Below are 15247 nucleotides of genomic sequence, written 5' to 3'. Positions count from 1 at the left end.
CAGCCCCAACAGAAGTGATTGTTATAGATAAAGAACCAACACCCCAACAGAAGTGATTGTTATAGATAAAGAACCAACACCCCAACAGAAGTGATTGTTATAGAGGATAAAGAACCAACACCCCAACAGAAGTGATTGTTATAGATAAAGAACCAACACCCCCAACAGAAGTGATTGTTATAGATAAAGAACCAACACCCCAACAGAAGTGATTGTTATAGATAAAGAACCAACAGCCCCAACAGAAGTGATTGTTATAGATAAAGAACCAACACCCCCAACAGAAGTGATTGTTATAGAGGATAAAGAACCAACACCCCAACAGAAGTGATTGTTATAGATAAAGAACCAACAGCCCCAACAGAAGTGATTGTTATAGATAAAGAACCAACACCCCAACAGAAGTGATTGTTATAGAGGATAAAGAACCAACACCCCAACAGAAGTGATTGTTATAGATAAAGAACCAACACCCCAACAGAAGTGATTGTTATAGATAAAGAACCAACACCTCAACAGAAGTGATTGTTATAGATAAAGAACCAACACCCCAACAGAAGTGATTGTTATAGATAAAGAACCAACACCCCAACAGAAGTGATTGTTATAGATAAAGAACCAACACCCCAACAGAAGTGATTGTTATAGAGGATAAAGAACCAACACCCCAACAGAAGTGATTGTTATAGATAAAGAACCAACACCCCAACAGAAGTGATTGTTATAGATAAAGAACCAACACCCCAACAGAAGTGATTGTTATAGAGGGTAAAGAACCAACAGCCCAACAGAAGTGATTGTTATAGAGGGTAAAGAACCAACAGCCCAACAGAAGTGATTGTTATAGAGGATAAAGAACCAACAGCCCAACAGAAGTGATTGTTATAGAGGGTAAAGAACCAACACCCCAACAGAAGTGATTGTTATAGATAAAGAACCAACACCCCAACAGAAGTGATTGTTATAGATAAAGAACCAACACCCCAACAGAAGTGATTGTTATAGATAAAGAACCAACACCCCAACAGAAGTGATTGTTATAGATGAAGAACCAACACCCCCAACAGAAGTGATTGTTATAGATAAAGAACCAACACCCCAACAGAAGTGATTGTTATAGATAAAGAACCAACAGCCCAACAGAAGTGATTGTTATAGATGAAGAACCAACACCCCAACAGAAGTGATTGTTATAGATAAAGAACCAACAGCCCCAACAGAAGTGATTGTTATAGATAAAGAACCAACACCCCCAACAGAAGTGATTGTTATAGATAAAGAACCAACACCCCAACAGAAGTGATTGTTATAGATAAAGAACCAACACCCCAACAGAAGTGATTGTTATAGATAAAGAACCAACACCCCAACAGAAGTGATTGTTATAGATAAAGAACCAACACCCCCAACAGAAGTGATTGTTATAGAGGATAAAGAACCAACAGCCCAACAGAAGTGATTGTTATAGATAAAGAACCAACAGCCCCAACAGAAGTGATTGTTATAGATAAAGAACCAACACCCCCAACAGAAGTGATTGTTATAGATAAAGAACCAACACCCCAACAGAAGTGATTGTTATAGATAAAGAACCAACACCCCAACAGAAGTGATTGTTATAGAGGATAAAGAACCAACAGCCCAACAGAAGTGATTGTTATAGATAAAGAACCAACAGCCCAACAGAAGTGATTGTTATAGAGGATAAAGAACCAACAGCCCAACAGAAGTGATTGTTATAGATAAAGAACCAACACCCCAACAGAAGTGATTGTTATAGATAAAGAAACAACACCCCCAACAGAAGTGATTGTTATAGAGGATAAAGAACCAACAGCCCAACAGAAGTGATTGTTATAGATAAAGAACCAACACCCCAACAGAAGTGATTGTTATAGATAAAGAAACAACACCCCAACAGAAGTGATTGTTATAGAGGATAAAGAACCAACAGCCCAACAGAAGTGATTGTTATAGATAAAGAACCAACAGCCCAACAGAAGTGATTGTTATAGATAAAGAACCAACACCCCAACAGAAGTGATTGTTATAGATAAAGAAACAACACCCCCAACAGAAGTGATTGTTATAGATAAAGAACCAACAGCCCAACAGAAGTGATTGTTATAGATAAAGAACCAACAGCCCAACAGAAGTGATTGTTATAGATAAAGAAACAACACCCCCAACAGAAGTGATTGTTATAGAGGATAAAGAACCAACAGCCCAACAGAAGTGATTGTTATAGAGGATAAAGAACCAACAGCCCAACAGAAGTGATTGTTATAGATAAAGAACCAACAGCCCAACAGAAGTGATTGTTATAGATAAAGAACCAACAGCCCAACAGAAGTGATTGTTATAGATAAAGAACCAACAGCCCAACAGAAGTGATTGTTATAGAGGATAAAGAACCAACAGCCCAACAGAAGTGATTGTTATAGATAAAGAACCAACAGCCCAACAGAAGTGATTGTTATAGATAAAGAACCAACAGCCCAACAGAAGTGATTGTTATAGATAAAGAACCAACAGCCCAACAGAAGTGATTGTTATAGATAAAGAACCAACAGCCCAACAGAAGTGATTGTTATAGATAAAGAACCAACAGCCCAACAGAAGTGATTGTTATAGATAAAGAACCAACAGCCCAACAGAAGTGATTGTTATAGAGGATAAAGAACCAACAGCCCAACAGAAGTGATTGTTATAGATAAAGAACCAACACCCCCAACAGAAGTGATTGTTATAGATAAAGAACCAACAGCCCAACAGAAGTGATTGTTATAGAGGATAAAGAACCAACACCCCAACAGAAGTGATTGTTATAGATAAAGAACCAACAGCCCAACAGAAGTGATTGTTATAGATAAAGAACCAACAGCCCAACAGAAGTGATTGTTATAGATAAAGAACCAACAGCCCAACAGAAGTGATTGTTATAGATAAAGAACCAACAGCCCAACAGAAGTGATTGTTATAGATAAAGAACCAACAGCCCAACAGAAGTGATTGTTATAGATAAAGAACCAACAGCCCAACAGAAGTGATTGTTATAGATAAAGAACCAACACCCCAACAGAAGTGATTGTTATAGATAAAGAACCAACACCCCAACAGAAGTGATTGTTATAGATAAAGAACCAACAGCCCAACAGAAGTGATTGTTATAGATAAAGAACCAACAGCCCAACAGAAGTGATTGTTATAGATAAAGAACCAACACCCCAACAGAAGTGATTGTTATAGATAAAGAACCAACACCCCAACAGAAGTGATTGTTATAGATAAAGAACCAACACCCCAACAGAAGTGATTGTTATAGATAAAGAACCAACACCCCAACAGAAGTGATTGTTATAGAGGATAAAGAACCAACACCCCCAACAGAAGTGATTGTTATAGAGGATAAAGAACCAACAGCCCAACAGAAGTGATTGTTATAGATAAAGAACCAACAGCCCAACAGAAGTGATTGTTATAGAGGATAAAGAACCAACAGCCCAACAGAAGTGATTGTTATAGATAAAGAACCAACAGCCCAACAGAAGTGATTGTTATAGATAAAGAACCAACAGCCCAACAGAAGTGATTGTTATAGATAAAGAACCAACAGCCCAACAGAAGTGATTGTTATAGATAAAGAACCAACAGCCCAACAGAAGTGATTGTTATAGATAAAGAACCAACAGCCCAACAGAAGTGATTGTTATAGATAAAGAACCAACAGCCCAACAGAAGTGATTGTTATAGAGGATAAAGAACCAACAGCCCAACAGAAGTGATTGTTATAGATAAAGAACCAACACCCCCAACAGAAGTGATTGTTATAGATAAAGAACCAACAGCCCAACAGAAGTGATTGTTATAGAGGATAAAGAACCAACACCCCAACAGAAGTGATTGTTATAGATAAAGAACCAACAGCCCAACAGAAGTGATTGTTATAGATAAAGAACCAACAGCCCAACAGAAGTGATTGTTATAGATAAAGAACCAACATCCCAACAGAAGTGATTGTTATAGAGGATAAAGAACCAACACCCCAACAGAAGTGATTGTTATAGAGGATAAAGAACCAACACCCCAACAGAAGTGATTGTTATAGATAAAGAACCAACACCCCAACAGAAGTGATTGTTATAGATAAAGAACCAACAGCCCAACAGAAGTGATTGTTATAGATAAAGAACCAACAGCCCAACAGAAGTGATTGTTATAGATAAAGAACCAACACCCCAACAGAAGTGATTGTTATAGATAAAGAACCAACAGCCCAACAGAAGTGATTGTTATAGATAAAGAACCAACAGCCCAACAGAAGTGATTGTTATAGATAAAGAACCAACAGCCCAACAGAAGTGATTGTTATAGATAAAGAACCAACACCCCAACAGAAGTGATTGTTATAGATAAAGAACCAACACCCCAACAGAAGTGATTGTTATAGATAAAGAACCAACAGCCCAACAGAAGTGATTGTTATAGATAAAGAACCAACAGCCCAACAGAAGTGATTGTTATAGATAAAGAACCAACACCCCAACAGAAGTGATTGTTATAGATAAAGAACCAACACCCCAACAGAAGTGATTGTTATAGATAAAGAACCAACACCCCAACAGAAGTGATTGTTATAGATAAAGAACCAACACCCCAACAGAAGTGATTGTTATAGATAAAGAACCAACACCCCAACAGAAGTGATTGTTATAGATAAAGAACCAACACCCCAACAGAAGTGATTGTTATAGAGGATGAAGAAGCAACATGAATGGATTGAAGAGCTCTTTACGGAGGCCTGTATTATTATAGTTATTACTTTTAAAGACTGTTAAAAACGATTTAAATGTTTTAATAAAATTGTTTCAGACTCAGACAGTGCCTGCAGGGATCAAGCAGAGTCTATCCAAGAAGAGGACAACGGGGAAGAAAATATGAATTCCATGACTCTGCAGGAAAACAGTTTTAGTCAACAAGCAACAGACACCCATTTCCCTAAAGTCCATGACTCTGCAGGAAAACAGTTTTAGTCAACAAGCAACAGACACCCATTTCCCTAAAGTCCATGTCTCTGCAGGAAAACAGTTGTAGTCAACAAGCAACAGACACCCATTTCCCTAAAGTCCATGTCTCTGCAGGAAAACAGTTTTAGTCAACAAGCAACAGACACCCATTTCCCTAAAGTCCGAACAGTGAGAAAAAGAAACAGTGAGTTAGGATATATTTATATGTTAATATATTAGAAACTAACTGTTTATTATTAATACATTTTTAAAATATGAATTGTTATATATTATTATAATGTAAATATTGATGTATTTTTATATACACAATTATTTGTATATATATATATTTGACTCCTCCAAGCATGGCAGACCCAATACAACAAGAGGAAGAGGTTAAGTCAGAGGACGATGATCATATACTGATTAATAATATAATAATAATAATATATGCCATTTAGCAGACGCTTTTATCCAAAGCGACTTACAGTCATGTGTGCATACATTCTACGTATGGGTGGTCCCGCATCTGAACAGGTTTAATTCAATGATGATGATGTCAAGGATGTTGGTGATAAAGATGATGTCTCATTGCTATGCAGACGACACACAATTAATCTTCTCCTTTCCCCCTTCTGATGACCAGGTGGCGAATCGCATCTCTGCATGTCTGGCAGACATATCAGTGTGGATGACGGATCACCACCTCAAGCTGAACCTCGGCAAGACGGAGCTGCTCTTACTCCCGGGGAAGGACTGCCCGTTCAATGATCTCGCCATCACGGTTGACAACTCCATTGTGTCCTCCTCCCAGAGCGCTAAGAACCTTGGCGTGATCCTGGACAACACCCTGTCGTTCTCAACTAACATCAAGGCGGTGGCCCGTTCCTGTAGGTTCATGCTCTACAACATCCGCAGAGTACGACCCTGCCTCACACAGGAAGCGGCGCAGGTCCTAATCCAGGCACTTGTCATCTCCCGTCTGGATTACTGCAACTCGCTGTTGGCTGGGCTCCTGGCTGTGCCATTAAACCCCTACAACTCATCCAGAACGCCGCAGCCCGTCTGGTGTTCAACCTTCCCAAGTTCTCTCACGTCACCCCGCTCCTCCGCTCTCTCCACTGGCTTCCAGTTGAAGCTCGCATCCGCTACAAGACCATGGTGCTTGCCTACGGAGCTGTGAGGGGAACGGCACCTCAGTACCTCCAGGCTCTGATCAGGCCCTACACCCAAACAAGGGCACTGCGTTCATCCACCTCTGGCCTGCTCGCCTCCCTACCACTGAGGAAGTACAGTTCCCGCTCAGCCCAGTCAAAACTGTTCGCTGCTCTGGCCCCCAATGGTGGAACAAACTCCCTCACGACGCCAGGACAGCGGAGTCAATCACCACCTTCCGGAGACACCTGAAACCCCACCTCTTCAAGGAATACCTAGGATAGGGTAAGTAATCCCTCTCACCCCCCTTTAAGATTTAGATGTAAAGTGACTGTTCCACTGGATGTCATAAGGTGAATGCACCAATTTATAAGTCGCTCTGGATAAGAGCGTCTGCTAAATGACTTAAATGTAATGTAAATGTAAATGTGATGATCTATGATGAGGATGATGTGTTGATGAGGATGATGTGTTGATGAGGATGATGTGTTGATGAGGATGATGTGTTGATGAGGATGATGTGTTGATGAGGATGATGTGTTGATGAGGATGATGTGTTGATGAGGATGATGTGTTGATGAGGATGATGTGTTGATGAGGATGATGTGTTGATGAGGATGATGTGTTGATGAGGATGATGTGTTGATGAGGATGATGTGTTGATGAGGATGATGTGTTGATGAGGATGATGTGTTGATGAGGATGATGTATGATGAGGATGATGTGTTGATGAGGATGATGTGTTGATGAGGATGATGTGTTGATGAGGATGATGTGTTGATGAGGATGATTTGTTGATGAGGATGATGTGTTGATGATGATGATGTGTTGATGAGGATGATGTGTTGATGAGGATGATGTGTTGATGAGGATGATGTGTTGAGTTATGATGAGGATTATGTGTTGATGAGGATGATGTGTTGATGAGGATGATGTGTTGATGAGGATGATGTGTTGAGTTATGATGAGGATGATGTGTTGATGAGGATGATGTGTTGATGAGGATGATGTGTTGATGAGGATGATGTGTTGATGAGGATGATGTGTTGATGAGGATGATGTGTTGATGAGGATGATGTGTTGATGAGGATGATGTGTTGATGAGGATGATGTGTTGATGAGGATGATGTGTTGATGAGGATGATGTGTTGATGAGGATGATGTGTTGACGAATGAAGAGCACTGGCTCTGTTTTTATACACACAGCATATGAGTCCATCCCACATGCAAATGAAGTTACTTCCCTCAGTCCATCTGCCACCATTATCTTTCAATATGTGCTTCCTGCTTGTTCACGCCCAATAACGCCCATATCTGCTTTCAGTCAAGTTATAATGGTGACAGGACCTCTTCATGTCCCAAAATAATACATGCCCATCTTATCCTATGGGCCCCTTATGTTCAGCTTGGTGTGTTCTTTGGTATGTCTGTCCTTATTAGGACTCGTAGACTATGTGCCTCTTCTCTTCATGTCCTAAAGATATATGTCCTATGTCTATAGTCCATCCGTTGGTCATTTGGCTGACCCCCTCCTTTGACCTTGGTTTGTCCAGCTGTCCTATGCTCTCATGGCCTTACTCTGGTTTGTCCAGCTGTCCTATGCTCTCATGGCCTTACTCTGGTTTGTCCAGCTGTCCTATGCTCTCATGGCCTTACTCTGGTTTGTCCAGCTGTCCTATGCTCTCATGGCCTTACTCTGGTTTGTCCAGCTGTCCTATGCTCTCATGGCCTTACTCTGGTTTGTCCAGCTGTCCTATGCTCTCATGGCCTTACTCTGGTTTGTCCAGCTGTCCTATGCTCTCATGGCCTTACTCTGGTTTGTCCAGCTGTCCTATGCTCTCATGGCCTTACTCTGGTTTGTCCAGCTGTCCTATGCTCGCATGGCCTTACTCTGGTTTGTCCAGCTGTCCTATGCTCTCATGGCCTTACTCTGGTTTGTCCAGCTGTCCTATGCTCTCATGGCCTTACTCTGGTTTGTCCAGCTGTCCTATGCTCTCATGGCCTTACTCTGGTTTGTCCAGCTGTCCTATGCTCTCATGGCCTTACTCTGGTTTGTCCAGCTGTCCTATGCTCTCATGGCCTTACTCTGGTTTGTCCAGCTGTCCTATGCTCTCATGGCCTTACTCTGGTTTGTCCAGCTGTCCTATGCTCTCATGGCCTTACTCTGGCCTCCTGTCCTATACAATAGACATAGCATTTTACCAGAATGGCAAATGCACTCTAAGTGTATCTTTCTCTTGTGTTACAGTATTATGTTCCTCCCTATATGTACATCTTTCTCCCACAAAACCCAGACCCTCCCCTATAGATTCAGCTTGTGCGGTCAGAGTCCGCACCTTGGGGAGAGGGGGGGCTGTCACGTTCTGACCATAGTTCTTTTGTGTTTTCCTTGTTTTAGTATTGGTCAGGACGTGAGCTGGGTGGGCATTCTATGTTATGGTTCTCAATCAGAGGCAGGTGTTAGTCATTGTCTCTGATTGGGAACCATATTTAGGTAGCCTGTTTTGTGTTGGGTTTTGTGGGTGGTTGTTTCCTGTCTTTGTGTTTACTGCACCAGATGGGGCTGTTTTGTGTTGGGTTTGTGGGTGGTTGTTTCCTGTCTTTGTGTTTGCTGCACCAGATGGGACTGTTTTGTGTTGGGTTTTGTGGGTGGTTGTTTCCTGTCTTTGTGTTTGCTGCACCAGATGGGACTGTTTTGTGTTGGGTTTTGTGGGTGGTTGTTTCCTGTCTTTGTGTTTGCTGCACCAGATGGGACTGTTTTGTGTTGGGTTTTGTGGGTGGTTGTTTCCTGTCTTTGTGTTTACTGCACCAGATGGGACTGTTTTGTGTTGGGTTTTGTGGGTGGTTGTTTCCTGTCTTTGTGTTTGCTGCACCAGATGGGACTGTTTTGTGTTGGGTTTTGTGGGTGGTTGTTTCCTGTCTTTGTGTTTGCTGCACCAGATGGGACTGTTTTGTGTTGGGTTTTGTGGGTGGTTGTTTCCTGTCTTTGTGTTTACTGCACCAGATGGGACTGTTTTGTGTTGGGTTTTGTGGGTGGTTGTTTCCTGTCTTTGTGTTTACTGCACCAGATGGGGCTGTTTCGGTTTTGCCACATTTATTGTTTTGCAGTTTGTTCATGTGTCTCTTATTAAAGAACCATGAACTTCAACCACGCTGTGTTTTGGTCTCCTTCACAGGAAGAAAGCCGTTACACCCAAACCTTAACCATTCATAATGAGGCCCTAAACGTTCTGTTATAACTCTATCCCAACCTTAACCATTCATAATGAGCCCCTAAACGTTCTGTTATAACTCTATCCCAAACCTTAACCATTCGTAATGAGGCCCTAAACATTCTGTTATAACTCTATCCCAAACCTTAACCATTCATAATGAGGCCCTAAACATTCTGTTATAACTCTATCCCAAACCTTAACCATTCATAATGAGGCCCTAAACTTAATGTTTAAACTCTATCCCAAACCTTAACCATTCATAATGAGGCCCTAAACATTCTGTTATAACTCTATCCCAAACCTTAACCATTCATAATGAGGCCCTAAACATTCTGTTATAACTCTATCCCAAACCTTAACCATTCATAATGAGGCCCTAAACTTAATGTTATAACTCTATCCCAAACCTTAACCATTCACAATGAGGCCCTAAACGTTCTGTTATAACTCTATCCCAAACCTTAACCATTCATAATGAGGCCCTAAACTTAATGTTTAAACTCTATCACAAACCTTAACCATTCATAATGAGGCCCTAAACTTAATGTTTAAACTCTATCCCAAACCTTAGCCATTCATAATGAGGCCCTAAACTTAATGTTCAAACTCTATCCCAAACCTTAACCATTCATAATGAGGCCCTAATCTTAATGTTTAAACTCTATCCCAAACCTTAACCATTCATAATGAGGCCCTAATCTTAATGTTTAAACTCTATCCCAAACCTTAACCATTCATAATGAGGCCCTAATCTTAATGTTTAAACTCTATCCCAAACCTTAACCATTCATAATGAGGCCCTAAACGTAATGTTTTAACTCTATCCCAAACCTTAGCCATTCATAATGAGGCCCTAAACATTCTGTTATAACTCTATCCCAAACCTTAACAATTCATCATGAGGCCCCAAACATTCTGTTATAACTCTATCCCAAACCTTAACCATTCATAATGAGGCCCTAAACATTCTGTTATAACTCTATCCCAAACCTTAACCATTCATAATGAGGCCCTAAACATTCTGTTATAACTCTATCCCAAACCTTAACCATTCATAATGAGGCCCTAAACTTAATGTTTAAACTCTATCCCAAACCTTAACCATTCATAATGAGGCCCTAAACTTAATGCTCAAACTCTATCCCAAAACTTAACCATTCATAATGAGGCCCTAAACATTCTGTTTAAACTCTATCCCAAACCTTAACCATTCATAATGAGGCCCTAATCTTAATGTTTAAACTCTATCCCAAACCTTAACCATTCATAATGAGGCCCTAAACGTTCTGTTATAACTCTATCCCAAACCTTAACCATTCATAATGAGCCCCTAAACGTTCTGTTATAACTCTATCCCAAACCTTAACCATTCGTAATGAGGCCCTAAACATTCTGTTATAACTCTATCCCAAACCTTAACCATTCATAATGAGGCCCTAAACATTCTGTTATAACTCTATCCCAAACCTTAACCATTCATAATGAGGCCCTAAACTTAATGTTTAAACTCTATCCCAAACCTTAACCATTCATAATGAGGCCCTAAACATTCTGTTATAACTCTATCCCAAACCTTAACCATTCATAATGAGGCCCTAAACATTCTGTTATAACTCTATCCCAAACCTTAACCATTCATAATGAGGCCCTAAACATTCTGTTATAACTCTATCCCAAACCTTAACCATTCATAATGAGGCCCTAAACTTAATGTTATAACTCTATCCCAAACCTTAACCATTCACAATGAGGCCCTAAACGTTCTGTTATAACTCTATCCCAAACCTTAACCATTCATAATGAGGCCCTAAACTTAATGTTTAAACTCTATCACAAACCTTAACCATTCATAATGAGGCCCTAAACTTAATGTTTAAACTCTATCCCAAACCTTAGCCATTCATAATGAGGCCCTAAACTTAATGTTCAAACTCTATCCCAAACCTTAACCATTCATAATGAGGCCCTAATCTTAATGTTTAAACTCTATCCCAAACCTTAACCATTCATAATGAGGCCCTAATCTTAATGTTTAAACTCTATCCCAAACCTTAACCATTCATAATGAGGCCCTAATCTTAATGTTTAAACTCTATCCCAAACCTTAACCATTCATAATGAGGCCCTAAACGTAATGTTTTAACTCTATCCCAAACCTTAGCCATTCATAATGAGGCCCTAAACATTCTGTTATAACTCTATCCCAAACCTTAACAATTCATCATGAGGCCCCAAACATTCTGTTATAACTCTATCCCAAACCTTAACCATTCATAATGAGGCCCTAAACATTCTGTTATAACTCTATCCCAAACCTTAACCATTCATAATGAGGCCCTAAACATTCTGTTATAACTCTATCCCAAACCTTAACCATTCATAATGAGGCCCTAAACTTAATGTTTAAACTCTATCCCAAACCTTAACCATTCATAATGAGGCCCTAAACTTAATGCTCAAACTCTATCCCAAAACGTAACCATTCATAATGAGGCCCTAAACATTCTGTTTAAACTCTATCCCAAACCTTAACCATTCATAATGAGGCCTAATCTTAATGTTTAAACTCTATCCCAAACCTTAACCATTCATAATGAGGCCCTAAACGTAATGTTTAAACTCTATCCCAAAACTTAACCATTCATAATGAGGCCCTAAACATTCTGGTTAATCTCTATCCCAAACCTTAACCATTCATAATGAGGCCCTAAACTTAATGTTTAAACTCTATCCCAAACCTTAACCATTCATAATGAGGGGCTAAACTTAATGTTTAAACTCTATCCCAAACCTTAACCATTCATAATGAGGCCCTAAACTTAATGTTTTAACTCTATCCCAAACCTTAACCATTCATAATGAGGCCCTAATCTTAATGTTTAAACTCTATCCCACACCTTAACCATTCATAATGAGGCCCTAAACTTAATGTTTAAACTCTACCCCAAACCTTAACCATTCATAATGAGGCCCAACACATTGTGTTAACACAGGCTTGGCCAACTATCATCACAACACATTGTGTTAACACAGGCTGGGCCAACTATCATCACAACACATTGTGTTAACACAGGCTGGGCCAACTATCATCACAACACATTGTGTTAACACAGGCTGGGCCAACTATCATCACAACAGGCTTGGCCAACTATCATCACAACACATTGTGTTAACACAGGCTGGGCCAACTATCATCACAACAGGCTGGGCCAACTATCATCACAACAGGCTGGGCCAACTATCATCACAACAGGCTGGGCCAACTATCATCACAACACATTGTGTTAACACAGGCTGGGCCAACTATCATCACAACACATTGTGTTAACACAGGCTGGGCCAACTATCATCACAACACATTGTGTTAACACAGGCTGGGCCAACTATCATCACAACACATTGTGTTAACACAGGCTGGGTCAACTATCATCACAACACATTGTGTTAACACAGGCTTGGCCAACTATCATCACAACACATTGTGTTAACACAGGCTGGGCCAACTATCATCACAACACATTGTGTTAACACAGGCTTGGCCAACTATCATCACAACACATTGTGTTAACACAGGCTTGGCCAACTATCATCACAACACATTGTGTTAACACAGGCTTGGCCAACTATCATCACAACACATTGTGTTAACACAGGCTTGGCCAACTATCATCACAACAGGCTGGGCCAACTATCATCACAACAGGCTGGGCCAACTATCATCACAACAGGCTGGGCCAACTATCATCACAACAGGCTGGGCCAACTATCATCACAACAGGCTGGGCCAACTATCATCACAACACATTGTGTTAACACAGGCTGGGCCAACTATCATCACAACAGGCTTGGCCAACTATCATCACAACACATTGTGTTAACACAGGCTGGGTCAACTATCATCACAACACATTGTGTTAACACAGGCTGGGCCAACTATCATCACAACACATTGTGTTAACACAGGCTTGGCCAACTATCATCACAACACATTGTGTTAACACAGGCTTGGCCAACTATCATCACAACAGGCTGGGCCAACTATCATCACAACAGGCTGGGCCAACTATCATCACAACAGGCTGGGCCAACTATCATCACAACACATTGTGTTAACACAGGCTGGGCCAACTATCATCACAACACATTGTGTTAACACAGGCTGGGTCAACTATCATCACAACACATTGTGTTAACACAGGCTGGGCCAACTATCATCACAACACATTGTGTTAACACAGGCGTGACCAACTATCATCACAACACATTGTGTTAACACAGGCTTGGCCAACTATCATCACAACACATTGTGTTAACACAGGCTGGGCCAACTATCATCACAACACATTGTGTTAACACAGGCGTGACCAACTATCATCACAACACATTGTGTTAACACAGGCTTGGCCAACTATCATCACAACACATTGTGTTAACACAGGCTGGGCCAACTATCATCACAACACATTGTGTTAACACAGGCTGGGCCAACTATCATCACAACAGGCTGGGCCAACTATCATCACAACACATTGTGTTAACACAGGCTTGGCCAACTATCATCACAACACATTGTGTTAACACAGGCTTGGCCAACTATCATCACAACACATTGTGTTAACACAGGCTTGGCCAACTATCATCACAACACATTGTGTTAACACAGGCTTGGCCAACTATCATCACAACAGGCTGGGCCAACTATCATCACAACAGCCTGGGCCAACTATCATCACAACAGGCTGGGCCAACTATCATCACAACAGGCTGGGCCAACTATCATCACAACAGGCTGGGCCAACTATCATCACAACACATTGTGTTAACACAGGCTGGGCCAACTATCATCACAACACATTGTGTTAACACAGGCTGGGTCAACTATCATCACAACACATTGTGTTAACACAGGCTTGGCCAACTATCATCACAACACATTGTGTTAACACAGGCTTGGCCAACTATCATCACAACACATTGTGTTAACACAGGCTTGGCCAACTATCATCACAACACATTGTGTTAACACAGGCGTGACCAACTACAGTGGGGCAAAAGTATTCAGTCAGCCACCAATTGTGCAAGTTCTCCCACTTAAGTTAAAAAGATGAGAGATGAGAGAGGCCTGTAATTTTCATCATAGGTACACTTCAACTATGACAGACAAAATGAGAAGAAAAAATCCAGAAAATCACATTTTTTATTAATTTATTTGCAAATTGTGGTGGAAAATAAGTATTTGGTCAATAACAAAAGTTTACACAGCAACTCGTATCTCTCAGAGAGTCACTATTCCACTAAGACCTCATTGAAATACAAAGCAGAAAATGGAATCAGGGCTGTGTGTGTCATTCTTATCGAAAGTCCTGTTAACTCTCTCACACACACACACACACACACACACACACACACACACACACACACACACACACACACACACACACACACACACACACACACACACACACACACACACACACACACACATACACACACACATACACACACACACACACACACACACACACACACACACACACACACACACAAAACACACGCATTGGACAAACAAACACACACTGGACAAACAAACACACACACCTGCTGGACACACACACTGGACACACACACTCACTGGACAAACACACACACTGGACACACACACTCACTGGACAAACACACACACCTGCTGGACACACACACAGGACACATTCTCATACAGGACACACACACACAGGACACAGACACACAGGACACACACACACATTGGACACACAGACACACAGGACACACACACACATGCGCGTCTTCCTATAATTGTGATTTTGACCCAGGACCTCTTACAAAAACACTGTTAAAATACCAATGTGATAA

The 15247-nt window shown here is 40.8% G+C and overlaps 2 long non-coding RNA genes and 1 pseudogene across 10 annotated transcripts in view; 1 reads left to right on the top strand and 2 right to left on the bottom strand.

The window, feature by feature from the left end:
• LOC127920482 (NLR family CARD domain-containing protein 3-like) overlaps positions 1–15247 on the bottom strand; it is a 153370-nt pseudogene that overhangs the window by 119162 nt on the left and 18961 nt on the right.
• LOC127920485 (uncharacterized) overlaps positions 1–15247 on the top strand; it is a 133375-nt gene that overhangs the window by 99920 nt on the left and 18208 nt on the right. The window lies entirely within an intron of this gene.
• Positions 9559–12237, bottom strand: LOC127920488 (uncharacterized). 6 transcript variants are annotated; one of them, XR_008106373.1, is made up of 6 exons: positions 12062–12237; positions 11745–11797; positions 11162–11267; positions 10844–10896; positions 10420–10472; positions 9837–9942 (listed from the first exon to the last, which is right to left on the bottom strand). It is a non-coding gene; the product is annotated as an uncharacterized LOC127920488 (long non-coding RNA). The 6 variants fall into 6 exon arrangements; XR_008106372.1 differs by lacking the exons at positions 9837–9942; positions 11162–11267 and adding an exon at positions 9559–9624; XR_008106371.1 differs by lacking the exon at positions 11162–11267.

This window comes from Oncorhynchus keta, unplaced genomic scaffold, assembly GCF_023373465.1.
Source record: "Oncorhynchus keta strain PuntledgeMale-10-30-2019 unplaced genomic scaffold, Oket_V2 Un_contig_195_pilon_pilon, whole genome shotgun sequence".
Taxonomy (NCBI): Eukaryota; Metazoa; Chordata; class Actinopteri; order Salmoniformes; family Salmonidae; genus Oncorhynchus; species Oncorhynchus keta.
The sequence above is the reverse complement of the archived record's forward strand: the minus strand, read 5'-3'. Positions and strand labels throughout refer to the sequence as shown.